The sequence below is a fragment of the Symphalangus syndactylus genome, chromosome 4 (assembly GCF_028878055.3).
Source record: "Symphalangus syndactylus isolate Jambi chromosome 4, NHGRI_mSymSyn1-v2.1_pri, whole genome shotgun sequence".
Lineage (NCBI taxonomy): Eukaryota > Metazoa > Chordata > Mammalia > Primates > Hylobatidae > Symphalangus > Symphalangus syndactylus.
In genome coordinates this window covers 97,741,018-97,768,058 of record NC_072426.2, presented here as the reverse complement: position 1 = coordinate 97,768,058, position 27,041 = coordinate 97,741,018, and the positions used below count along the sequence as shown (strand labels likewise).

The following is a 27,041-nucleotide window of genomic DNA, read 5'->3' as shown; positions in this document are numbered from 1 at the left end:
TACGAATGTTGAATTATGATCTATTAAACAATGAGTTCTCTTTATAGAGTTTTCACTTAGGGAGTTGTCAACATCTGCTTAAATCCTCATGGTCTATTTGCCTAGAGCTTCACATTTAGTGCCAGATATGTTGGGTCTGTGAAGCTGTATCTGTTTTCATTGTGTGTGTCTCTGTGTGTGTGCGCATGAGCGAGCACGCACGTGTGTTGTATGTATCTGTTCATTTTCAGACCAAACTGGAGGGGAAAAAACCTACAAGAAAGCAGTGAAACTCTCATATAGAGCTTGAGATAAGATATTGCTTTGTCTTGCTATTAATGAACTATGAAGAATAACTTATAACTTTACAGTTGCGCCTTTCTTCATTCAAAATAAGCGTTATTGGGATCCTGAATACCCTAAGGCAGAAGTGAGGAACTCCGTAGTAAGTCATTTCAAAATGCAAACTATCTACTGGTAATCATAAATTTGTTTAACTTGTTACATATACTTTTTTGACCATGGCAGCTGTCTGCCTATGCTTTGAATTGGCATGTTGAGTTTAAGTGTGTTTATGTATGCTTTTGTTTAAAGACCAATATCTCTACTGTCATAGAGACCCATCTGAGTTGAAATTGCCAACATTGCCAGGGCTTTGTGACAGTGCTCATACATGCTGTAGCTCTGGGGTTCATCTTCAGCAGAATTCATAGACCAGAGTGCCAGGCATTCACTTTGAAGCAAAGAGAAGTGTTATTTTAGCTAATATTGAGCCCACATTCTAGAGGTAACATGCTCGGTTCCTGAAGCCTTAGCAAGAGGACAAGATAACATATTTACATGTTGGATGTGTTTTAATCATCTCCTTCCATGGGCCTTCTCACTCTCAAGTGCAGAACATGTGTCCTTAAAGGCCTTGAGTAGCTGTGGATCTCCTATGGTTTATTATCGAACTTAAATATACCTGCAGTTAGGAATGCTATGTTTTGTCTGTATGAATGATTGCCCTCAGGAAGAGCATATGCATGTCGACTAAAGCCAGTCCTGGGAGCCTGAGTCCTACCTTGTGGCTGCCACCCAAACCTTGAGAGCCCTGCTGTTCCCTCTGGTTGCTTGGGCACTTGGCCAAATGCACAGGAAAGTGGAGTATATATGTGGAGACTTTGAATGGTGTGGTTTGTCTTCCCACTTGATACTAGTTACACCGTGAAGACTTAACCTGTGAATGAGGTTTGGTGGTAACTTAGTTCAAGCCTGGTGATGACAGTTCAGCCGCTTTGAGATCCAAGCACCCTGTAGGTGATCAGTGTTATGCTGAGAGGAAAGGAGGGTTGGCTTTGGCACTTTTTGGTAAGCTGCACATTCTAAAAGAAAATTTCTTTATTGGAATGAATAGTCATCTCTGCTGGTGCCTCTGGAGTGGTGAGTGTTTGCTTGCTCCAGAACTGATCTTGGTCTCCATGCTGTGGAGGCTTGGAGTCACGTTTCCTGTCTGTCTCTGTTTCTTCATTGGTAGATGGAGATGATGGGGCTGAACTCATCGCTTGTTTAAAGTTCCTCGGTTATTTAGATATCCACATTTTTCTGAGTCTTTCTCCATGCCTGGCATTGAAATGAAAACCATTGAAATTTTAACATTATCAATGAAAACTGGGCTTACTCTAAGTTGGGGGTTGGCAAACTATGGTCTGCTGCCTCTTTTCATATACCTGCAAGGCAAAAATGGTTTTTACATTTTAAATCATTGAGAAAAATCAGAAGAATGCTTTGTAACAAATGAAACTGATATGAAGTTCAAATATCAGTGTCCATAAGTAAATTCTGTGCTTCTCATTAGTAAGCTTGTGTTATAAGAAATTATACTCAATATTTATTATATTTTTAATTTTGTCAGTAAAATTTATTTGGCAAAGGAATTTGTTTCTCTTGTTAGTTTCTCCATAGTACCCTTGATTTTACCACTTGGCCTAGAAAGCCTGAAGTATTTACTCTCTGGTCCTTTACAGAAAGTGTTTGCTGACCTCTGGTCTATGTTATTTCACAGTCTCACTAGATGAGTGGTTTGCAAACTGTGGGTCATGATCCACTAGTTTTTGGTGAAATCAATTTAGAGGGTTACAAACAGCATCTTATAAATAAATGAAATAAAAGAGAATTTTAAAAGACAGGACATATCAAAGTGCATTGCATGTGGTATGGCGAATGTTGTTTTATGAAGTTTTTCTTTCAGATGGGAGCGCGTTTGTATGTGTGTACATGCTGGGTCACCATGTCAAATATAAAGTGGGTCATGGCCAAAAGAGGTGGAAAAGGGTGGGGCATGGTGTCTGACACCTATAATGCCAGCACTTTGGGAGGCCAGGGTGGGAGGATGGCTTGAGCCCAGGAGCTGGAGTCCAGCAACACAGTGAGACCCCTGTTTCTTTAAAAAAAAAAATTACCTGGGGTAGTAGCATGAGCTTGCAGTCCCAGCTACTGGGAAGGCTGAGGACGGAGGATCGCTTGAGCCCTTGAGGTCAGGGCTGCAATGAGCCATGATGGCACCACTACCGTCTACCCTGGGTAACAGAGCAAGACCTTGTCTCTAAAATACGTAAGTAAATAAGTAAATGAAGAGGTGGAAAGCCACAGCACTAGAGCACAAGCTCTTTGAGGGCAGAAAGCCTCTCTCGTTCATTTTGTTTCCTTGGGCCTGGCACAATGCCTGGGAAAAAAATAGGCTTTTAAGAATGTTTGAAGAGATGAATTAATGAGTTCAGGGAAGAAATAAGGCATGACTATTGAACATTATGGACACAGCTACTAAATAATCTCTGAACATGTCTTCATGTGCTTAGCTCAATGCATATGGTTTCCTAAAATGAGGAAATGCATTTCAGAGAGTGAACAAATAATTTATTTTCTGTATTGGAAGATGGCACATAGGAAGCTGGGTTTGAGTTCCATCCTGAAGGATAGTCAGGTCATGTGATAAGCGTGGTATAGAGAAGGGGGACAAGCATTGGCCTAGGGGTCCTGAGTGCCAGTGCTTGCTCTACCCGAAACTGCTGGGAACTTAGATGAGTTTCCTGTGTCTTTCCTGCCAAATTCCTTCAACCCAGGCGAAGTGAGAATGATAATAATGATTATCAGACACCTCAGCTGTGAAGATCAGAGGAGAGGATGAGGAGGAGAGCACTTTGAAAAGTATAAATCCCTGTGCAAAGGCAGCGCTCATTATTATGTCATGTTAAAACGTTCGTATCAGACCCTTTCTGTGGGCAAGACATGTGCTTGGCACAGTGGGAACTAGAAACTCAGACCCCTTAAGGTCCTTGTGGTTAAACTAATGAATCTTTAAGGTTGTTATACTGGTGAAAAGGTAAATAGCAACACAAAATTTAAAATAAGCCAATAGCAGAGGAGATGTTGTAAGGTCATTCATGCCCTTGCAAATGTTCAGACTCCCCAGGGTGAGGCAAACACTCTGGGGAAAGGTGAGAAGGGGAGGTAGTGCCAGAGGTATGAGATAGGGAGTCTTGAATAGAAAGGAGGGCCCTTCTCGCTGGGCTGTGGTAGTGGCAGCAGAAAGGAGAAGCCCCTGTAGATGAAAAAGTCCCCTCTGAGTGAGTGACTCCCTGGGCTAATTACTGCATTACTCTCTTTGATGGGCCTGATGGTGCTGAGATAACAAAATGAAAAATCAAATGAGAAATGGAACCCAGGAGTCTAAAAAGTTAGTAAATTTTAACATTAGAAATATAATCAAATTTCACCAGTGCTTTTCGGTAGTGACAGCCAAATCCATCCGTGTCAGAGCAATGGCCTATGGTATGTGGTTTCGTGTGGCTTTTCTTCCCCCTTTCTCTTTTCCTTTTGCAAAATCAGCATTAGGCTATTTGGAGGACAGGTGAGAACTATTATGTTAAATTGTGCTACCTACAACTTAAGCTTCTGTCTTTGCTAAAGCTGCCAGTTTTTATAAACAACAGAAGACAGAAAGGGTTTACTAAGAATAATGTTGAAGCCCAAAAGAATCCTACAGCCTATAAATCTTAATAGAGGTTCTGAGATTCCAGCAGGCTGGATGTGTCTCTTTTACCCAGGCTCACTCCATCTTGGCTCCCCTGTGATGACTCCAATTTTCTCTAAACACAGGCACAGTGCCTTGAATTTACTTGTGGCACTATTTGCCTACAAACAGGAATACATGCATATAACCTATGCAAATCAATAAAAACATGTCAAGACCCCTTAGATCGCACTACTCTCCTAAAATGCAATTTATCTTGCTGCAAATGAGAGTAAGGGACTAGGTAACAAATAGCGTCTGATCATTTAACTAGCACCTGTTGTCAATGCATTTGAAAACTGCATTTTTCATTTGACATACAGTAAATTGCATTTTCATATATATCGAATAGAAAAGTGAGCTGGGATGTACATATGCAGCCCTTTATGAATTTTACGAACAATGGATATTTTAGAGCTGTATGTTTAAAGGGGTCACGTCAGATGCTGCAAATTTATTTGTTCCTTCCAGCATTGGTTGTGAACATACCATAGTTTTCTTATGGCTGGATGTTGAAGTGTGGCAATGCTGAAAGTATAATTATAACATTCATGTTAGGTGAAGGACAATTACTATAATTTTTGTATAAAATTGAATATAACTTAAATGTGTAAATGTGATTTTTTTTTTTTTTTTTTTTTTTACAAAAGTTTCTTGGGGGAAAGCTGCTTTTTATAAATTACATTTTTCAGTCAATTCCTTTGTCGGCTTAAATTATGAGCCATGGGTTTTTTTTTTTTTAATGCAATATTTTGTTTGCAGATGGGTGGCTGTTGCACAAATTCAACAACACTTAGGCTTATCAGCAACAATGGTTTTCACATTAGTGAGCATGGTTTGGCAATATTATTTGACATCTGGAACAAGCTATATTATACCAGACATATCAAGTATAACTGAATGGATCATTTAACTGGCATTTGTTTCAAAAACTCCCACTCTTCAGCTTTTGCCTGGCTGTCATGATATGCCAGCAACACATCCTGTGTTTCCCTGGCTTCTGTGTCCCTCATCTGCCTTTGGCAGTCTCATGCTCCCTTCCCACCTTCAGGTGGACACTTAGTTATCACGACAATGAGGCCATGTTCTTGCATCTCTTTTCAGAGAAGGCCAGGATGCCAAGGTAGCTGCAGAGGGAAGGAGCTCTGTGACCATTTTAGCCAGGAGTCAGGCCATCGATTGCACCATTAGCTGTTCTCTTATTTTGAGTGTTTGATTATGGCTCCCCCCCCGGCACATCTACATGTTTTGTAACTATGTCACACAGGGAAATCGGCTTTGTTGAATTTCCTGTAACTTGGATAGAGAGGAGAAAAAACAGGAAAGGGCCCTCTGTGTTGCATCCTTTAATAAAAGAACCACATGGGGGCAGAGAGAAGAAGCTGGAAGTAAGAGGAAATGGTAATAGCAGAATTTTAACACTTAAAATTTTTCTCAGTCTATCTAAGATTTTCCTCTAGCAATTTGGAGTATATAGTCACAAGTTGGCCTAGCCCCAAAGTTGTATATCATTGCTGCTATTGTTCTACTTTGTTGCTCTGCCTAAGGAATTCACTCCTTAGGATATTGAAGCCAGGCTTATGAAGAATCTCCATGGGGAAACTGGTATGAAAATGCTAGGTACCTCCTAAATAAGAAGTAGTGCATTTACTTCTTGCAGAAACGCTGTTGCTTTTGTTACTTATATGTGTGTGTGTGTGTGTATGAGATTTTCTCTTTAAACTAAGCAGGATATAAGCAGACCCCACCCAGCTTAGTGAGTAAATTCATACCAACCATTCAAAATCATTAAAGGGAAAGAAGGACTTGTTAAGTAAAGCAAATAATGAGCAAGTCTCAAAAGGCAAAAGCCAAATAATGAGAAAAGTCATAGGCTTAACCTCGTTTTCACTGCATTTGGTAAAATTGTTTTTATCAATATAAACAATCAGAAATTGAGGCTTGAGGCTGAAATGAAAGGAACTGCCCAAGGTGGTCATAGTACTGGAAAGAAAGAAGCAGTCTTAACTCTCCTAACATTGCCGTTTAGATTAGTTGGAGACAAATTCATTTTTCATTAAGTCTTTTATTCATTCCACAAATATTTCATGAGCACCAAATGTTATGTGCAAAGCACCATATTAAGTGTGGAGTGTAGGCAAAGTAAATAAATAAATAATACCAAAATGATACCAAAAACAAACCCCCCACCACCAACAAAAGCCAAAGCAGAACAAACCCATTTACAGTAGCATCAAAAAGAATACTTAGGAATAAACTTAACCAAGGAGGTGGAAAACTTGTACAAAAAGTATAAAACATTGCTAAAAGAAATCAAAGAAGGTACCAATAAATGGAAAGATACCCTGTGTACATGAATTGGAAAATTTAATACTGTTAAAATGTCAATACTACCCAAAATGATCTATAAATCTATGTAATCTTGATCAAAATCTCAGTGGCAATTTTGCAGAAATAGAAAAAGCTATTCTAAAATTCATGTAGAATCTCAAGGAACCCTGAATAGTCCAAACAATCTTGAAAAAGAAGAATAAAGTTGGAGGCCTCACACTCCCTGATTTCAAAATATATTACAAAACAACAGTAATCAAGATGGTGTGGTATTGACATAAAGACAGACACATAGACAATTGGAACCAAATACAGAGCTCAGAAATTGACCATTGTGTGTATGGTCAAATGATTTTCAAAAAGAGTGCCAAGACTTCACCATGGGTAAAGGACAGTCTCTTCAACAAATGATGTTGGCAAAAGTGGATAATCATATGCAAAAGAATACAGTTGGCTCCTAACTTCATATTATATACAAAAATCAATTCAACATTTTATAGTTTTAGTTTTACTCTTAGGGTCTAAAACTATAAAACTCTTAGAAGGAAACATAGGAGGAAAGCTTCAATGCAGTGGATTGAGCAATGATATTGGATATGACACCAAATGCACAGGCAACAAAAACAAAAATAGACAAATGGAACTACATCAAACTTAAAAACTTCACATCAAAGGAACAATTAACAGAACAAAATGGCAACCTATGGGATGGGAGGAAATATTTGTAAATCATATATATACAGTTAAATCCAGAATATATAAAGAACTTCTACAATTCTATAACAAAAAGATGACCCCATTAAAAAATGGGTGAAGGACATGAATAGAAGTTCTCCAAAGAAGATATACAAATGGCTAACAAGCACATGAAAATATCACATGATTCAACATCACTAATCATAAGGGGAAAATCAAAGAAGGTACCAATAAATGGAAAGACATCCTCTAAAAGATTCATCACTAATCATAAGAGAAAGAAAATAAAAAACATGAGCTATCACCTTATACCCATTTGGATGGCCAGTATCAAAGGAACAGAAAGTAACCTGTACTGCTGAGGATATGGAGAAATTGGAACCCTTGTGTACTGTTGGAAGGAATGTAAAATGATGCAACTGCTGTGAAAAACAGTATAGAGGTTCCTCAGTAAATTAAAAGTAGAATTACCGCATGATCTAGCACTCTCACTTCTGTATATATATCCGAAAGAATTCAAAGCAAGATCTGGAAGGGACAATTTCTCACTCATGTTCACTGCAGCATTATTCACAATAGTCAATAGGTAGAAGCAGCCCAAATGTCCATCAATGGATGAATGGGTAAAGAAAATGTGGTATGAAATGTTATTCAGCCTTAAAAAAGAAGGAAATCCCTGCCACATGCTACAGCATGAATGAACCTCTAGGCTTAATTAAATGAAATTAGCCAGTCACAAAAGGACAAATACTGTATGATTCCACTTGTAGGAAGTAACTAAAGTAGTCAAAATCATAGAAACAAAGTAAAAGGTGGTGATGATGTAGAGTATGGGTTTTCTTTTGGGTTGTGGAGTGGAGGCCCATTGCTTCACTGGGTGAATGAGCAGCTTTTCTACCAGAGCCTGCTGTTTATTCAGCAGGCCTGTAAACATACCTCTGTGCTATGCTGAGGCCTGGTACTGTGATCCAGCATTGGGCACCCAGGACTAGCCTCTTCTTTTCCTGCCTCCCTCTTCCTGGGTATTCATAGGCATCTGCCTATTTACTTCCAAATTCCAAGGGAGAATTGGGCTCATAAATCTTCACAATACCCCAGATGCATTAAGTGTTACCCACTGGCATTGTTACCTTAATGCCTCTCTAATTATCTTGTGTGCCCAGACCATAGACACTTGTTAGGGAGAAAGAGCAAGAGCAGAAGAGGACAGCCATCTGCATCACTCTTCTGTGTAAGTTCCATCTGGCACATCCTCTTTTCTCCTTGGGAGGGAAAAGTGGCTTGTTTTGCCCTTAGACCCATTCTTGCCCCTACTCTGCTTTGCTGTCTATCACAGGGGCTGTCATCTGTGGGGGCAGTTCCCAAGCTCCTTGACCAGCCAGCTTCCTATTGGGTTTGACCAATGGGAGGCCCTGGCAGGAGACTGGAAGGTGGAGCAAATGGTAAGCCAGGGTATCTGTCCCTGTCTTCTCTGCCTCTGGTAGCTTCTCTGGCATGGGCTGATCTCTGCTGTGGCTCCAACTCCTCCTATAGGAGGACATGGCCTACCAGGGCTTAGTTTTAGTTGGTGACCCTCGTCCCAGTGTCCCCACTGTCTTTTCAGTCTGAGAGTGGTAATGCCTTCTTACTCTTGCTTCTCCTGTGCTGTATATCCTTGCTGTAAATTCAGTTCCCAGCATTGCATTTCTTCTTATGTAAACACTTGAAGCAGTTCCTATTTTCTGGGTTTGACCCTGACTGATGCAGTTCTGTAGGCCTTCAGAAAGCCCTAAGTAGTTCTATGGAATCCACCCAATTACCCATCAATGATAGACTGGATAAAAAAAAAGTGGTACGTGTATACCATGAAATACTATAAAGCCATAAAAAGGAATGAGATCATGTCCTTTGAAGGGACATGGATGGAGCTGGAAGCCATTAGCTTCAGCCAACTAACACAGGAACAGAAAGCCAAACACAGCATGTTCTCACTTCTAAGTGGGAGCCGAACAATGAGATCACATAGATACAGGGAGGGAAACAACATACACTGGGACCTTTCAGGGGGTGGGGTTGCAGAAGGGAGAGCATTAGGAAAAATAGCTAAAGCATTCTGGGCTTAATAACTAGGTGATGGGTTGATAGGTGCAGCAAACCACCATGGTACACGTTTACCTATGTAAAAAACTTGCACATCCTGTACAGGTACCCCAAAATTTAAAATAAATTTTTAAAAAGTCCTAAGTAGTTCTGTTGAAAAAACCATTACTGAAGGAAAGCAAGATTGGAAACCAACAGTGTCAATTTTTTACACGTAGTTCAGTATTAGTTATAGTATTAGTTAGTTGTCTGCTGGGTCTGTAGCCAAAGCTGAAAGCAACTGATGACAGTGCGAAGGTAAACTGGTTCATGTTTGCTGAGTGTTGTTTTACTTGTGGTAGCATATAAATTGTGAAATGGGATGGAAATAAATGCTGGTATCTTAGACTTTATTTTAGATCATTATGATGATAAACATGGTGTTTTCATATTATAGAAACTTCCATCATCATAACTCAGCATGGATAGTCTATTCAGTTTAATAAGACCATATTTATTATATGAGCACCTTGATGGTCTGGCATCAGGCCAGACATAAACTAGAAAGAGAGCCCAGTATAAGCTGAAAAGAGGTCTCTTGATTGGGAATAAAAAGATTAAAAACTGCAGATTACATTTATATTAGTCTATAACCATTTTTTCATTTTATTTGAGGTTTTTAAAAAGTATAGTAGGGCTATTGTGAAAATTGTAAATGATGGAGTCTTTTATTTTAGGAGTCTTTCATTCCTTTTTGGTGTATGCTGGAGGTGCCCCAACAAGCTGTCAACTCCACTATTAGCTTCAAGAGTTGGGCATTCCCACTCAAACTTAGTGTTAAAAACTTATTATTTTCCTTCTTCTCAGTTTTTAAGCTCCCAAGAATTACTGGGTGGGTAAGAATCTAGTGTTTTTCTGTTGCTCATATACCACCATCTGGGTTTCCAAGAGGTACACTTTGGCCTGAGAGAATGGCTGTTGAGTGGTATAGAAAACATCAAAGTCAAAACAGTAACATATTAAAAAATAGTGGTTCATCTAATACACAGGGTTTGGGGGTTAGAAGCTAAGATCATTCAGTTCCTGCCATCTTGGAGTTTGTAATCTACTGGAAAATACAGACAATCAGGATGGTAACTGGGAAGTTTTGGAGCCTTGGGAGCAGAGGAAAGGTTGTCTGGACAGATCTGGAAGCTGAAACTTGAAAGACAAGAGGAATTCATTTGACAGGAGTTGAAACAGTAGTGTTCTGGGCAGAGGCTACCAGAGTATGCAGAGGTTTGAAGGCATGAACAATGAGATAACATATTGTCTTATGAGAAATGACACAGAAATATTTTAAAGTTGGGTCTTTCTAAAAGTAAAATAACAGCTTTAAAAAAGTTGTTTTTTTAACCCTGCCTAGAAGAGGATCATTTTGGTGGTGGTTGTTGTTCAACATGATTGAATATGTTTGGGTATTATTACTTGCTGATGGGACTTAATTTTCTCTTGTTTAAATGTGATCCATTATCTTGTGTCTAGAACATATTAAAATGACTTCAAAATGAGAAACAAGGGAACCTTGGTTACTTCAGCACAAACATCCTTGTTTATTGAGCTGACATGAAGGGTGCTGGGATATTTTAATATTACGATAATATAGATGCTTAAATCTCAGGGTTAAAGAACTAGATTAGTCCTCTGTGATGCTGGGCTACTCAGACCATAAAGGTAACTCGGTGTTTACTGTTATGTTTTTCTGTTCTTATCCTGTTGGGTCTTGCCTCCCGGCTTTTCTCTTTTTCTTTTTTTCCTCTTCTTTCCTTCCAACTCAAAACTCATCAACTTGCAATACCCCTGATAAAACTCATTTATAATGCTGACCAAATTTTCTGGCTTCAGCCAGCTGTTCAGTTTTTTTTTATTGTGGAAGGCCCCAAACTCTTCTCACTACTTGTTCTGAAGATAAATTAGCGACTTCTAAATAATGCAGTGAACCCTAATTCTCTTTGATTAGTAGCGAGTTAGATGATAGCGACCCATTGAAATTGGCCATCAGCATAAATAATGAGTGAATGAACGGATAAAATGCAAAGTCACTGGCCGTCATAAATCAAATGAAATCCACTTTCTCTGGAAGTCACTGAAATTAGAAGTCCATGCTCCTATTAATTATTTTGCCTTCTGAAGACGACAGTGTTATAAATCAGCCTTGAAAGGCCCTTCACTTAGAAAGCTGAAGGAGTAAGGCTGCCTGCAAATTGCTTTGTGTACGCACCTAATTGTTTCTTAAGTAATTCACCTTTGTAGCATTGCTTCAGGAAACGAAGAAGGTCCCTTCGATTGAGATCCAGGACTTGTAGCCTTAGGAAGGGCCTTGAGAAGGCTCTCCGAAAGGTCCAAATTGGAGTGGGCAATTCCCCACCCGCTTCTGTAGAACAGATATCCTCATGTTCTTTGTCTTACAACTCAGACCCCATCAGGCGGGCTGACATTTTTGGAGTGGTTTGCTATGGCAGGATCCAAAAAAAGGCTGGCAGTAGGCCCTGAGCCATTTCATCATCTTGTCTCAACTTAACTTCCAGCCAGGCCTAAGAAGCCAAGCTTCACTAGAATTCAGTGAAAACCAAGATTTTAAAAGTTGAGAAAAAACAGAGACTGAAAACTCTGACTTCTGAGGTTTGTTGTAAAGAGTTGTTGTAATCTGCATATATTAGGTATGAAGTGACACATAATTTTTGGTAAAAGGTTGGTGGGAAATTATATTCATTTAGGAGCCTATTTTGCAACAGATATTTTAAAAAACAACACTTTTTGGAAAAGAGGTTAATTGGATGGTAGGAAATGTTGTAAATTAGTTTCATTTAGGACCATTACCTGTCATTTAAAGTTCTGAATTTGAGACTGCTGATTAAAAAAAAGCAAAACAACAATGACAACAAAAAAACAGAACAAAAAAATAGTTCTCTCTTGGGTGTGGTCTCGAAAATTTGGTCCAGCTTTGAGATGTGATCCTGGATTGTTAGCAAATCTGTTCAGAGCTGACAAGGAAATTCTCTGTTTCCTATTGAGTGTGGGTAACTTTTGCTGGCCTCTGTAGAGAGATGGATGGGCAGGCTTATGGAGGTGAAGATAGACATCAGTAGGCAGTAGCTCCTGAGACTTCCAGCTGCTAGTTAAGTATATGGTGACTGTTCAAAACTAGCTTTAGTATGGGCTCCATAGATAGGGGTTGTATTAGTCCATTCTCATGCTGCTCATGCTAAGTAATTTATAAAGGAAAGAGGTTTAATTGACTCACAGTTCTACATAGCTGGAGAGGCCTCAGGAAACTTAACAATCATGGCAAAAGGGGAACCAAACACATTCTTCTTCACGTGGCATCAAGAAAGAGAAATGCTGAGCAAAGGGGGAAAAGCCCCTTATAAAACCATCAGATCTCATGAGAACTTAGTCACTGTCATGAAAATAGCATCAGGGAAACTGCCCTCATGATTCGATTACCTCCTACTGGGTCCCTCCCACGACACATGGGGATTATGGGAACTACAATACAAGCTGAGATTTGGGTGAGGACACAGCCAAACCATATCAGAAGTGGAATGAAGATAGGGTTTTTAAGGAAAACTCATTCTTTTCTCTTTTTCTAAACTTCCTATCATCTGCTGCAGGCCTGCCCGATTCCCCTGGTGGCCAGTACAGTAAATGTACATCCTGGCCTTGGAAAATGAAAATGATCTCCTGGATTGTAAGAAGCACATTCTCTTACTTTTTTGTGTTGTGATAATCAGAGTGTCCTGGCATGTTCTGAAGCATCCACCTAAAGAAGAGGGGTGTGTGTGTGTGTGTGTGTGTGTGTGTGTGTGGTCACATGCACACACAGTCATCTGCACAGCTGAACAATCTGCTTTCAAGTGAGTGGTGCAAATTCTCACGTGTGAGTGTGTTCTGGTGTTGGGGTTAGTTGCTGCTACATCATTTGTACATCTGAATAACCCATTCTCAAAACTAAACTTAATGATGTATAATCGAGCATTATGTCATGAAATAGAAAGGAGCAGTTGTTCCCTGAGATACTGAATACCAAATGTAAAGATGTTCTGGGCTGTGTCCTCGAAACCAGCCAACTCTGTGATATCACAGTGATTCCATGAGGCATTCTACACCTTCAGGATGAGAGGACATCCTAATCCTCTGGACATCCCCAGAACTGCCTATCCCAGCTACTGGGCCTCCCCAACTCTTAGATTCCTACCCATAGTAGTAGAATTCTGCTTGTTGTTGGAGAAGGGTGGTGGAAGAAAATGCAGCTAATGGTCTTTCTGACTTGCTTCTGGAAGTCCAGGAAGGCCCTGCCAGTGTTCTGTGCTGCAGGACAGAGTGAGGCATCTGTGGTCACTCCTTGCCTGGGAGTTGATATTGTGTGTCTCTGTTGGTCCTCGTTCGTCTAGCTTGTGTTTTAGAGTTGTGGTTATGTAATGGAGGCGTGTAATAAAGATTTGTTGATTGTTGGACATGCTGTGGGAGTGGAGGAGGAGCTCATCCGAATGAGTAGCTCTAGTATTTTTGGATTTGTTTCTGAGGTTTGTACAGGATAGGCAAAGTCTTGACCATCTATAGGACTTTCCTCCTGGCATGCGTCATTTATTGCCCAAGGTTTCTGGATTTTAGAACAGCCTTCTTTGCTTTGGGTGATATTCCCTTGTGTGGTATATAATCAAGTAACCATATGTTCTGGTTTCCCTGGGATAGTCTCAATTTATGCCTATTTTTCTAGTATGATTATTAATATTGGCCACCCCCCATGCCTTTTACTCTCAAAATATCCAGATTTGGATGACCACTTTCTATATAATACTGAAATGGAATGTTTATATTTGTTGTCCTAGTACCACAGAAACAGTGGCATATTGAAATAATCAAGGCTTTGGAAAAATGAGCAATTTATTTATTTATTTTTTATTATACTTTAAGTTTTAGGGTACATGTGCACAATATGCAGGTTAGTTACATATGTATACATGTGCCATGCTGGTGTGCTACACCCATTAACTTGTCATTTAACATTAAGTATATCTCCTAATGCTATCCCTCCCCACTCCCCCTACCCCACAACAGGCCCCAGTGTGTGATGTTCCCCTTCCTGTGTCCATGTGTTCTCATTGTTCAATTCCCACCTATGAGTGAGAACATGCAGTGTTTGGTTTTTTGTTCTTGTGATAGTTTACTGAGAATGATGGTTTCCAGCTTCATGCATGTCCCTACAAAGGACATGAACTCATCATTTTTTCTGGCTGCATAGTATTCCATGGAGTACATGTGCCATATTTTCTTAATCCAGTCTATCATTGTTGGACATTTGGGTTGGTTCCAAGTCTTTGCTATCATGAATAGTGCCGCAATAAACATACGTGTGCATGTGTCTTTATAGCAGCATGATTTATAATCCTTTGGGTATATACCCAGTAATGGGATGGTTGGGTCAAATGGTATTTCTAGTTCTAGATCCCTGAGGAATTGCCACACTGACTTCCACAATGGTTGAACTAGTTTACAGTCCCACCAACAGTGTAAAAGTGTTCCTGTTTCTCCACATCCTCTCCAGCACCTGTTGTTTCCTGACTTTTTAATGATTGCCATTCTAACTGTTGTGAGATGGTATCTCACTGTGGTTTTGATTTGAATTTCTCTGATGGCCAGTGATGATGAGCATTTTTTCACGTGTCTGTTGGCTGCATAAATGTCTTCTTTTGAGAAGTGTCTGTTCATATTCTTCGCCCACTTTTTGACGGGGTTGTTTGTTTTTTTCTTGTAAATTTGTTTGAGTTCATTGTAGATTCTGGATATTAGCCATTTGTCAGATGAGTAGGTTGCAAAAATTTTCTCCCATTCTGTAGGTTGCCTGTTCACTCTGATGGTAGTTTCTTTTGCTATGCAGAAGCTCTTTAGTTTAATTAGATCCCATTTGTCAATTTTGGCTTTTGTTGCCGTTGCTTTTGGTGTTTGAGACCTGAAGTCCTTGTCCATGCCTATGTCCTGAATGGTATTGCCTAGGTTTTCTTCTAGGGTTTTTATGGTTTTAGGTCTAACGTTTAAGTCTTTAATCCATTTTGAATTATAAGGTGTAAGGAAGGGATCCAGTTTCAGCTTTCTACATATGGCTAGGCAGTTTTCCCAGCACCATTTATTAAATAGGGAATCATTTTCCCATTTCTTGTTTTTGTCAGGTTTGTCAAAGATCAGATGGTTGTAGATATGCGGCATTATTTCTGAGGGCTCTGTTCTGTTCCATTGGTCTATATCTCTGTTTTGGTACCAGTACCATGCTGTTTTGGTTACTGTAGCCTTGTAGTATAGTTTGAAGTCAGGTAGCATGATGCCTCCAGCTTTGTTCTTTTGGCTTAGGATTGACTTGGCAATGCGGGCTCTTTTTTGGTTCCATATGAACTTGAAAGTAGTTTTTTCCAATTCTGTGAAGAAAGTCATTGGTAGCTTGATGGGGACGGCATTGAATCTATAAATTACCTTGGGCAGTATGGCCATTTTCACAATGTTGATACTTCCTACCCATGAGCGTGGAATGTTCTTCCATTTGTTTGTATCCTTTTTTATTTCACTGAGCAGTGGTTTGTAGTTCTCCTTGAAGAGGTCCTTCATGTCCCTTGTAAGTTGGATTCCTAGGTATTTTATTCTCTTTGAAGCAATTGTGAATGGGAGTTCACTCATGATTTGGCTCTCTGGCAGAGACACAACAAAAAAAGAGAATTTTGGACCAATATCCCTGATGAACATCGATGCAAAAATCCTCAATAAAATACTGGCAAACCGAATCCAGCAGCACATCAAAAAGCTTATCCACCATGATCAAGTGGGCTTCATCCCTGGGATGCAAGGCTGGTTCAACATATGCAAATCAATAAACATAATCCAGCATATAAACAGAAGCAATGACAAAAACCGTATGATTATCCAATAGATGCAGAAAAGGCCTTTGACAAAATTCAACAGCCCTTCATGCTAAAAACTCTCAATAAATTGGGTATTGATGGGATGTATCTCAAAATCATAAGAGCTATCTGTGACAAACCCACAGCCAATATCATACTGAATGGGCAAAAACTGGAAGCATTCCCCTTGAAAACTGGCACAAGACAGGGCTGCCCTCTCTCACTACTCCTATTCAACATAGTGTTGGAAGTTCTGGCCAGGGCAATCAGGCAGGAGAAGGAAATAAAGGGTATTCAATTAGGAAAAGAGGAAGTCAAATTGTCCCTGTTTGTAGATGACATGATTGTATGTTTAGAAAACCCCGTTGTCTCAGCCCCAAATCTCCTTAAGCTGATAGGCAACTTCAGCAGTTTCACGATACAAAATCAATGTGCAAAAATCACAAGCATTCCTATACACCAATAACAGACAAAAATGAGCAATTTAAACCTACTCCCTGGCATGTGACCTCTGGCAGGTTAGCTTCTGTGAGCCTCTGTTTCTTTATCCAGTAAAGGGGGATCGATCATTGCACATCCCTCACAGATTTGTGCTGAGGATTAAATAACAGGGAAAAGTCCCAGCAGATTGTTGGGCACATGGGTAGGTAGAGGATAAACATTTGTTCTTTTCCTCAGAATATGCCAAGAAACTTGGTGGGTTGGGGGCCAGAGGCTTTGGCATGTTTCTGAACCTCACTTCAAGTTGATGCAGGCAGTTCAGTCAGCATCAGGTGTCACAAAAGGAGGGAGAAAAATCATCCTCTCACCACTCTGGTGTGGGTGAGAGAAGGTCCTCTTTGAGGGAAAACCTCTCCCCCTAAGGCTCTTGGAATGCCCCATATAAAGAGATGCAAAAAGATATCCCCAGAAGAGTGAGAAGCTGAATTTGCTGTTTGCTCAAACAAAGGATTGATTCAGCATTTCTAGCAAAAGGAACAGGAGGCTTGCCAGAGGGACAATAAATAGCTTTGCCTTTCACATGTAATATAATGGTGAAAGTAATCTATTGGTTTGGGAGCCTCTATCTCTTCATCTGTGAAATGGGGATAGAGATCATATTGAGAATTAAAGGAGGCCATAAAGATAAAGCAGTGTTGCAAACTGTAGATGCAGGGAAAATCGTATTTTTCTTGTTTATACAGAAGTAAAGCACCAAATGACCTGAACACTAGCCTGGGGTAAAATGACCACATGAAGCAATGCACGTAAGATGCACAGGTCTTTCAGACGATCTTCATTCATACACTTGTTGTCTTTCACTAATGCTGCAGGAGGGCACACACGGTTCTGTTTTACTGGCCCTACAGGGATTGCTGATTTTAAGCAAGTTGTGTAGTTTCTTTTTTTTTTTTTAACACAAAACACATTTATTACCTCACAATTTCCGTGATCAAAATTGTAGGCACAATTTAATTGGGTCTTCTGTGTCAGAGTCTTTGGATAAGGCTGCAGTTAAAGTCGTCAACCTGGCTGAGGTTTCATTTGAAGGTTCTACTGGGGATGAACCCCCTTCCAAGTTCCCATGGCTGTTGGTAGGGTTCAGTTCCTCAAGGGTTGTTGTACTGAGGGCCTCATTTCTTAGCTGGCTGTTGGCTGGAGGCTACCCTCAGTTCCTTGCTATGGAGGCCTCTCTAGTATGTCAGCTTACTTCATCAAACCATGCAAGCCAAGAAGACAATACAGTCTGCTAGCAAGACGGAAGTTACAACAATTTTTTTTTTTTTAGAGACGGAGTCTTGCTCTGTCACCCAGGCTGGAGTGCAGTGGCGTGATCTTGGCTCACTGCAAGCTCCGCCTCCTTGGTTCATGCCATTCTCCTGCCTCAGCTTCCCAAGTAGCTGGGTTTCATGGAGATTATTATTCCTGTTCACATTTTTAATTAGAAAGAGAAAAAGGATTTATTTTCCTCAGGGCTTCCAGCCCAGATGGCTCAAAGTCTATGGAAGAAGGGTCCTGAGTGCAGGTGGCCGGGCCTGGTTGTCTGCTGTGATGCTGGCTTTATGTGACCTTTCTGGCTGCCTAGGTGGGGCACAGATTCTGAGGCCCCCCCATACCTGCCCACCAGCAGTGCCCTGGCCCCTCTGTCTACTCAATAGAAGCAGGTACCACATGGGGACCCTGTATCACCCCAGTAAGTGGCAGTGTGCGGCTCATGCTAGGGCAGGTGAAAAGATGCTGATAGCTTGCAGGAGCCCTTGGAAGGACAAGCTGAAATATATCCGTATGTGCTCATGCCTGCTCCTTCTGGTACTTGTCACACCCTTCCCTTCCCCATCTTCTCTTCTTCCCCCTCTCCGCTAATTATCACAGTACAGCCTAACAATGCATAAGGCTCTCCACCCAAACTAGGTGGGACTCTGTGCTGCATTTATTTAGCTAATACTTCACATATCACTTAATATGTGCTGAGTAACAGCAGCATTCCCTTGACCAAGTCACATGCCATTGAGAGTGGGAGAGGCTGGGATTAGAGCTTAGCCAGCTGATGCCACAGTCTTTGCTCTACATTGTTTTTGCTTCCCATCCCCCTCCTTTATAACGGCTACCTTTCCATTCATCTGGTTTGTTTGTTGTTTGTTCTATAAATTTCTGAAAATACTATGAACTCTTATTTGGAGAACGCTTGAAGGGAAGGTTGCCCTGCCATGTCTTTTTATGCATTGAAAATTAAATTTTAACTACACAGGTATTCTCCATACTAACTGCTGAGGCTCAGTTCTTTTTGGCTGCTCCTCTACCCCTAATCTCTTCCCCAGAAGAGATAACCACATTAGGAATTTGCTACATTGATTTCCACTTCTTCTGTGAATTTATATTCCTCTCTGCCACAGGCACATTTATATATGCATGCTAAAGAAAGTATAGTGCTGTATACATTCAGCAGCTTGCTGTTTACACCCTAAGATATGTCTTAGCTATCTTTTCATGTCAATACATGTAAATATACTTGCACTTTTTGACTTGTGTGCAATATTCCATAGTGTGCTATGCCAAAATTTATTTGACCCTTAGCTTTGTAATGGGCATTTTGGGTGTTGGTCATTTTTGGTGTCACATAAGTAACGAATAGCCTTTTTATGGGCCTTTTGTGCATATGTACAGGTGTTTCTCTTGAGTATGTTCTAAGAGGTGGAATTGCTTAATCATAGCGTTTGCACATTTTAAATGGTACTGGATGCTGTAAGTTTGGCCTTTATGGTGATTTTTATCAGTACTCACTCCTCCCGGTGATTTATGGAAAGTATTATTTGACCAGCTGCCCTGCCCACATTTGGTATTAGTATGCTTTCAAAATGTTTGCAGTCTCTTGTGTATGACATGGTATATCTCACTGCCATTTACGATTTTCATTTTCCTGCCAAATTTGAAAAATAATTTCACATATGTATTGTCTTTTTTGTTGGAATTGCCCATGTATATTATTGGTTCATGTTTCTGTTGGCTTGCATGACTTTTAGTTATTCGTTTCTAGGACATCTTTATATATTCAGGGCATATACACACACACACACACACACACACACACACACACACATCTGGCCTTGATGCCTCATATATTGCAATTATTTTCTTCTAATTTGTTGCCATTCAGCTTATGGTACCCTTTATTATATATAGATTTTAAATTTTGATGCTGTCAAATAAACAAGTCTTCTCTGTTGTGCTATTTATGTCTAATTTAAGGCCTTCCTGACCTTTTGGCTGTAAACATATTCTCCTGTATTTCTTCTAAAACTTTGATTATTCTAATTTTACCTTTTAGGCCTTGATCCATTGAATTTTTTTCCCTTGGTGAATGGTTTTACGTTAGTGTTGATGTTAAAATTAATATATTTTTCCCCAAATGGATACATTCGACCCAACACCATTTGTTTTTAGGTTATTTTGCTAAGTATTTTGAAATACTGTTTTTGTTACATATAAAATTTCTAATTATATAGAAAACCAGACTCTCTATTCTGTTCCATTGATCTATTTGTCTATTTGTATGCTATTAGAAGTGTTAAAAATAGTGTCTAAACTGGCTAAGAGTATTTCACAAAATTTATGAGAGGAGCCCAAGAGGTCACCTTGTGCAAGAGGTCACCTTGCTCTTCGCTGGCTGTTGGCTTCAACTGAACAGTAATCTCTAGAGCCTGAGGACTATGCTCGATTCCCGTGTTCTTGGAAAGCTAGATCATTATGATGTTTCTGTTTTTTTTGTTTTTTTTTGAGACAAGTGTCTTGCTCTTTTACCCAGGCCGGAATGCAGTGGCGTGATCTCTGCTCACCGCAACCTCTGCCTCCCAGGTTCAAGTGATTCTCCTGCCTCACCCTCCTGAGTATCTGGGATTAAAGGTTTGCACCAGCATGCCTGGCTAATTTTTGTATTTTTGGTAGAGACGGGGTTTCACCATGTTGGCCAGACTGGTCTTGAACTCCTGGCCTCAAGTGATCTGTCCGCCTTGGCCTCCCAAAGTGCCGGGATTACAGGCATGAGCCACTGAACCTGGCACATTATGATGTTTCTAACTCATGCCTTGAAGCCCACTGTTGCTTGTGTGATACATTTTATTACTAACCTTGGAACGCTTCTCATAGGCTTTGAGACATGTGGGTCAAAGTGATGGTGACAGGGTGTCCGTCAGAAGATACAGGTCCTAATTTCAATTCTGCCCTCAGTTCCATGGCCACAGATTACTTACCCTGCCTGTTATACACTGGGGAAGAACTTGGATTGAGTAGACCTAGCATCCTGACTTGCACCTGCTACTTATTGACCATGGGGTTTGGGGCAAGTATTTAATTTTTCTATCTCATCTGCTAACAAAGATATTATCATTGACCTCTCAGGATGGTTCTAAGAGATTTTTACTCAGATAATGTTATAAGATAGCATTTTGTTAACTGTCAGGTACCCTAGAAAGTAGAACTATATACTAATGTGTACAAGCTTCATTTTCATTTTGGTCCAATGACGATAATAAATCTTTGTCTCACCTGCCTCAGAGAGCTGTTCCAAGCATCAAATGGGATGTGTTTTGATAAAATTGACATGTCATACAAATTATTTATTGCTGATGAATACCAACAGGTGGATTGGAATCAGCAAATATTAACCAAGCCCATGGGGTTATTACAGTGAAGCAGGGTCATACTAGCTGGGTATCCTCAGGGGAAAATTGTTGGAGTGTGATTTATCCATTTATAGGGGTCCTTTTTACTCACTTGGGTGAAAAAAGGTATAAAGTTGGTCCTTTGAAAGACCCAGATGGTCTGTTAAGTGTGAATAATGGGAGAACAAGTGCTGTATGGAGTTCTTCTGTTACAAGAGTCAAGAGGCAGAGTGGGATTGGCTGCAGTATTCCTTGTGTTATCACTGGCTATGTCTAGATTTTTTCAAATTAAAAAAGGAAGTTTTATTTTTTTATTTGTTTATAAATTGTGAAATGCTTCTCTTTTTCTCTTTCCCTACTTACCTAAATGTAAGAACACTAGGTCATTGAATATTAAAGTGAAAGACTAGAATAAGAAAAAAAAAAGATAGTTTCTTGGGGCTTACTATTATAATGGCAACAGTCTTTATCCCTCTAGAGGGAAGGTGCTAGTTATGGTGGATTCTTACTATGGTGGCCCCCAATGAACCACACTTCCTAGTGGTTCCCTTTTATATGTAGTTCCCTTTTATGGTGACTCTGGACTTGGCCAATGGGACATTAGCGTGTGGGATGCAAGCACAATCTTAGTAAATGCTTTCACATTGGAGCTGGTCTTCTTGGAATGCTTGCTCTTAGAATCCACCTGCCAGGTAAAGAAGCTTTACCTAGCCAATGTGGAGAGAAAGAACTCACAGCCTCCAGCTATCCCCACCAAGATTGTTGAGATGTAAGTGAAGCCATCTTGGACGTTCCAATTCATGCCACTATCTGACGAGAAATACATGAGGGGCTTCAAGTGAGACCAGTAGAAGAACTGAGCCCCTATTAACCTACAGAATTATGGGCAGGTAAAATAGTGGTTGTTTAAATCCACTACATTTGTTATATAGCAATAGATAATCAAAACCTTGGGTTAACACACACACACACACACACACACACACACACACACACACACTTAACTCAGTTTAATATTTGAGCATGAAATGATTTTTCATATCTGAGAAGTTGGTATTTTTGGACTTGGGTTCAGGCTACTTTATCAGGAGATACTTTTATTTACTTCCTAAATTTAGTTCAGACTCAAGATGGAGCATTGCATTTGGGGTATGTCCATTTTATTAAGAAAAAGATAGTGAAAGAAGTACCTGTTTTCCCATTAGGGCACAGTCCCTTCCCATCAGGTCCCCCAATCCAGAAGAGGCCATGAGAGGAGGTGACTGAGAAAGGATGTTTATTTCTGCAGCTTGCATGCGTGGAGAACCTGGAAGAATTTATAAATCCATCATTTCAAGTTATTAGGCGATATGTTGGTCAGTCCAGGAGACTCTCTTCTCATTAATTCAGGGGAGATTTACTTGTGTCACCCTCATTAGTATTTATGGGATTTATCCACATCAACCACTAGTGCATTAACAGGGAAATAACTAAACCTCCTAGGGTTTGTTGGCGCTAATAAAATGAGTTGGAAGTTCCAGAAATCACCATGATCAGAAGTATTCTAAATCAGGGCTGTAATTGATCCTTTCGAAGTACCCTCAGGATGTTTTCCTGTTCGCTTCACTTCCAGTGGCATTTGCATATTAGCATGGTGTCTACAGCCTTGGAGGGCAGTCCATTTCTTACCATGAAACAATGTGGGAGAACCCAATGGAGTGTTGAAAATTCATCATCAAACCAGGGCATCTATGTAAACAAAGGGTTAATTTTCTTATAATTCTTTTTGTTTGGTCCTGGCTTATAAAAAAAAAAAAAAAAAGCCCTGCATGTGAATATATCTTTTATGTATTCTGAACATAAAGATAGCTCTGTCCTACCATATTGATTTATTAGATTCTCTGACATTTTAGTTGTGGTCGTTATGTTATATTTATGAGATGAATGTTGGATTCCCTCATTATGTTATCCTCATTTATTTTACATACTTTTATGGCTGGTTGTGCATCGCTTTACAGTTAAAACTTTATTGCAGCTGTTAGCATTGGGGGGAGAGGAAGGCAAGTAGTTATTGATCGGAATTTACATGTTTACTATTGTAATCATGATTTATTTAATCTGTCTGCACATAAAAGCCCACTCTCTGAAATAAAAAATATATACTGTATCTATATTTTAGATGGTGGAGCATTCACTGGCACCCTCATGCCCTTTGGAGTAGAGAATCTGGGGATGATCTGGTGTTCTGTGGATGGGCACTTTTCTTACAGCTTGGTGGTAAATGGTGCAGACTTTGGAGCCACACTACCTGGGCCCAGGTCCTAGCTGCACTGCCTACCGGCTGTGTGGCCTGGGTCAAGGTATTTACCTCTCTGTGCTTCAGTTTCCTCACCTGTAAAATGGGGATGATATTTATACGATCTCATAAAGTTGTTATGAGAAGACAACCTTGGTAAAATGAACAACATTGGTAAATGCTTAGAATGCTGGACACTGGAAATTATGAAATGCTAGTTATTACAACTCCAATGAGTAGGTGGCGAGCTAGGTAGAGAGGGAAGGCTCAGCTACTTTCAGATGGGAAACTTGACTTTAGTTTTAATTCAGCAGAGCAAGGACACTTAGAATGTGCTTGGGTATCCTCTAGACAAGAAAATGCTTCATTGAGAGCTGAAGAATAGTCCCGAAAATTGATTTTTCCCATATATTATTTTTTAATGTTTTTAAATTTTGGGCCTGCCATTAGCTAGCTTCTAAGGATTTGAAGCTTTGCCTCAGTCTTCTCATCTATCATGTGGGTTTAATGTTACTTCTCTGCAGCATGAGATAGTAGTGATGTGAACAGTGAACTAGAAGTCAATAGACAACTTACAGCCTCAGGCCTGCTACTGCATAACCTTACTACCTTGGCAGAAGAGTTAACTTTTAACAGGGCAAGGTCTCCGTCTACTTTTTAAGGTTATCTTGAGAAGCGGATGAGATAATATTTGCAGTGTTATTTTGAATACTCTAAAACTCTACAGTAAATGTTAGGGAACTTCTAATAATACCACCTAACAAAGTTGTTGCAAAGATGAGATGATATAATAGATACGAAAAGACTGAAGGAAGCAGGATGCGCTCTATGAACCTACGGGACATGATGCAGGTTCAGCCCTTGTAACCTCCTGTTCCCCTGAGTGTGAGTCCTAACCCTTCCCAAGACACAGAGGCGTAGGGGAACCTCAGGCTCCCCAGATTCTTAGTTCCAAGGAGTTTTACCCTTTCATTCAACCCATGTAGCATTAATGTGGTTTATAATATACTATTTGGCCATATCCTTAGGAAAAAAACAAGGCCTTCTCTTGTAATTTCCTTATTGTTTGTTCATTGGGTGCAAGACTGTATTTTATCTCCATCATTTAATGGAAGCTACACTTTCTGCTCTAGTGTTAGTAACTCAGCATTTGCTTTTTACAGTTTACAATTTGGCAGTGATTCTTTGAAATAATTTACTTTTATCATCTTGCTTCAGATTTTCAAAGAATAATCCATCTAGCAAAACAGTTTTATCCTTTCTATATATTCATTTTTGTTTTGAGGCTCTTTAGCAGAATTAATGATTTTTAATCAAATTTCTAGGCCACTCATCATAATTAGGTTTAGAATTATGAATTATGTACAGCTTGCCATTATATCACACCTCCTTGTGGTACGTAAGTGAATTAGAGATCATCACAGGATTTCCAGAGCCTTTCAGGATGATTTATGACATAAAAAAGTCTTCAATTTTTTCTTCCTTGCTTAAAATGTATCTAGAAAAATCTGGGTTTTTCTGCCTCTTTCTTTTACCCTCTACTTGAAAGTGCTGTTGCTTGTCAGCTTTCACCCCAAGTCATTTGGCCTCTGAAAAATTTTGCATAGCTAATTTGTAAATGAATTAATCAAAATTGAATCTCAAAAACATGCTGGGTGAAATAAGTCAACACAAGAGTATTTTACTGTATGATTCCATTTACATGACGCTCTAGAACTAATCTGGGGTGACAGAAAGCAGAATAATAGTTTGTTCTGGAGAGAGCCACAAGATAACTTTGTGGGACAGTGGCAAGTTAGAAATGTTCTAGATCTGAATGGAGGTGGTTCTGTGGGTATATGCACTTGTCAAAACTGATCACATTGTATACTTAAGATCTGTGCATTTCATTAGGCAAATCCATTTTTATCTCGATAAAAAATATTAAAAAATTAATCATGACTCACTGGTTCTTTACATATATTATTTTAGACACACTTCTATGGTGATTAAAATCTATGGAATTCCTGAGGTGATATGATGTGTTTTCCTTGTATATTTTTAGCCAGAATTTAAAGAAAAAGATGTTATCTTACCATACCAGTTCTTCTGAATCACTGGAGGTTTAGAAAAAATTTGTTTGTCAGCTCTGTTGTCCAATGATATTCAAGTGGGTACCTGCCATCTGGGTTAGCTTTTATAGGAAGCCATTACTCATTCTAAAAATGTTCCCTTCTCCTGCCATTTGACTTATATGGAGGAATAATTTCTTGGCTAATTTTTTTTGCTATATACTTCTGAAATACAAATTCACTTTTTCTAATGAATCATTATCATGTACTACCATCAAAGGTTATTCACTGAAAGCTGAAGAAAAAAGCAATGAAAACTAATTTTGATTGTTAATGGAAATGTATTTTTAGTCCTAAAGAGCTTCCCTCAGCAATAATTATAGTTATGCCTCTTGGGTGTTTTTGGACTTTTAAATTTACATCTAGTAGCTCTTTTTCATTTAGCAGTTAATCTATTAACAGAGCTCTGCAAATTTGTTCTTTAGTCTGGCGTTAGAAAAGGATTGACAGAGATTTTATTTCTTCTCTTCTATTCAATTTTTTCCCCTCCTCATCGTGCTGGCAGCCCAGGCTACTCCCCTTATTGGGTAACCCTGGACCCTGTGACCAGTCATATGGGCAGTGAAGGATCAGGATGGAAAGGCTAGAGAGGGAGATTTTGCTTTTCTGCAGCCAGTGGCCATCCATGGCTCCGTGAGCCACCTCTGCTCCACACAGCACAGAATTGTGGCACAGCAAGTGGGGTCATCAAAGGTGTTTGTGGGAGATGGGCAACACTCAGCTTTGTGGCCTACGACTCTGGAATACACACTCAGCCTGTAAGGGGACTGGCTGGCTGCTGCCTTTCCCTGGCTTCAGACATCGAAGTACCTGTAGGCATGTGGGAGCTTGCAAACAACAAGATGTAAAGCTTTGGTAGCAATGAAGATTGCTTGTTGGTTTTGCTGCTTCTTTGCTGATTTCAGAGAGAGGCATGGGCAGCTGAGAGGACATGAGAAGCGAAGGGGTTCTGGCAGGAAGTTTGCTCAGGTTTTGCCCTCTTATTAAGAAACAGAGTACGTCAATTAACCTGGCCAACCTGATTAGAGAAAGTGCAAGCCACTGCTGAGGATCTTGTTTCTGGTGAAAATTGACCTCACCCAGGAACGGCCAGACATTTGGGTATTTGCAAAGCAGTGCTGAATATTAAGGAACAGTTAAAATTAATCCTGTGTACTGCAGCTCCTGAGAAAGCCAGCCCACATGTCAATAAATCTAGATCTGTTTGAAGCTAACGTCACTAAATCTTCGTCTTGACTGTTTGCTGGTGGTGTCAAGAGCTGCCTGGGAAGATGAATTTTAGGGGAGGATGAAAAAGGAACTGTATTAAACTGCAGCTCTGATAAGTTTAGTTAAGAGGCAGGAGATGTGTCCTTGCCATGACATTCAGTGGCTGATATTTGTTTCCCTTTAAATAATATGCTGTACATCTGTGAGAATGATGGTTTGGGGCTGGTGACATTGCATCTCCACCAAGGTTACTGCCTTCTGGAC

General features: G+C 39.8%; 1 protein-coding gene and 1 long non-coding RNA gene across 3 annotated transcripts in view; one reads left to right on the top strand and one right to left on the bottom strand.

Moving 5' to 3' along the window:
- Positions 1-27,041, top strand: part of LRMDA (leucine rich melanocyte differentiation associated) — a 1,130,865-nt gene that overhangs the window by 418,099 nt on the left and 685,725 nt on the right. The gene's annotated exons all lie outside the window — the stretch shown is intronic.
- LOC129480980 (uncharacterized) overlaps positions 1,386-27,041 on the bottom strand; it is a 37,530-nt gene continuing 11,874 nt past the window's right edge. For both annotated transcript variants that reach the window (XR_008657209.2, XR_008657210.2), the window contains exon 5: positions 1,386-1,688. This is a non-coding gene — a long non-coding RNA (uncharacterized lncRNA). The remainder of the gene's footprint in view (positions 1,689-27,041) is intronic.